Raw genomic sequence first — 1,235 nt, forward strand, 5'->3', positions numbered from 1 at the left:
ATTTTAGAAGCTTTTCGCTTTGGTTTTGAGATCCGGCTTCTGAGCCGACCTCAATCCGCTTCATCATTACTCAAGCAGGGAGGCTCCGGACGGATTTAAGTTTCTGAGCATTTGCCTGTGATGAAATCAATTGATCCTCTTATCGACGACAGAAATGCTGTTTAGATAAGATCTGTGTGGTGCTTTAAGGTCCCTGTTAAAAAGGCCTTTTATCGTAGAGCTGCATATACCTTTATGTTCTTTGCAGATACTTTCTCTTAGTTTCTTTGAATTTGCGAGTCTCTGTGGCTTGCAGCCAAATTACTGCTAAAATCAAATCCCTTGTGGGTCTAAGGCTATGAAATATAAAACTAGTGTAGGCTACTATTCACTGAATATTACGCAGTGTATGCTGCCTATTCTTTAGTGAAACCCTGTGCATTATACCATGATAAATATTTCAGTAGTACGCTATGCTGTTGTCAAATTTTGCATCTGGAATTTTTCTTTTAAATTTTTGTGTTTTTAAATTTAGTTTTGTTTCAAAATGTGGTTACATTATTTCGATAGTCCACTTTAAATATTCTACTAACTATAATTAATAGTTATAATTAATAATTGCTACTACGTGTCAACTCTCATTAGATTAAAGTATTAGTATACTCAGGTTAATGTTAGGGTTAGTAGAATAAGTTACATACAGTCAGTAGAACGGCTGTTCAGCTAACATCAAAATCAAGAGTTAGCAGATATTAATCAGTCTACTAATACTCGAATGAGAGTTAGTTGACATGTAGTTGCAAAGTTACTTATAGTTAGCTAGTAGAATGTCTAATGCGGACTATCGAAATACATTTGACCAAAAGTGTCTTAAGAGTTATCAGCCCAATCAAATCATGAATCAAACTAGACATATTTACAAATGGAGATTAATTAATTAATTATTTCCAGTTCATTCATAACACTGGAAATATAAAGTCACGTGCACTGCATTGTGGAATACAGTATTTTACACACTGTCGTATACACATTTTGCAGTAAGTCATGGGTCTCTATGGATACAGAAAATTTGCATAGTATACGTACTATATACAGCGGAAATAATAGTATTAGTAGGTTATTAGTTTAATAATAATTATACAGAACCATACACAAGTCTTATTTGCTAGAAGATTCCTCTCTTTCACTGTGGAAAAGTATCTGTATTTTGTGGAAGCATCCTTTTATAGAGCAATTGATGCACATATCTATGAATC

The sequence above is a fragment of the Leuciscus leuciscus genome (genome assembly GCF_965113295.1).
Source record: "Leuciscus leuciscus genome assembly, chromosome: 14".
Taxonomy (NCBI): Eukaryota; Metazoa; Chordata; class Actinopteri; order Cypriniformes; family Leuciscidae; genus Leuciscus; species Leuciscus leuciscus.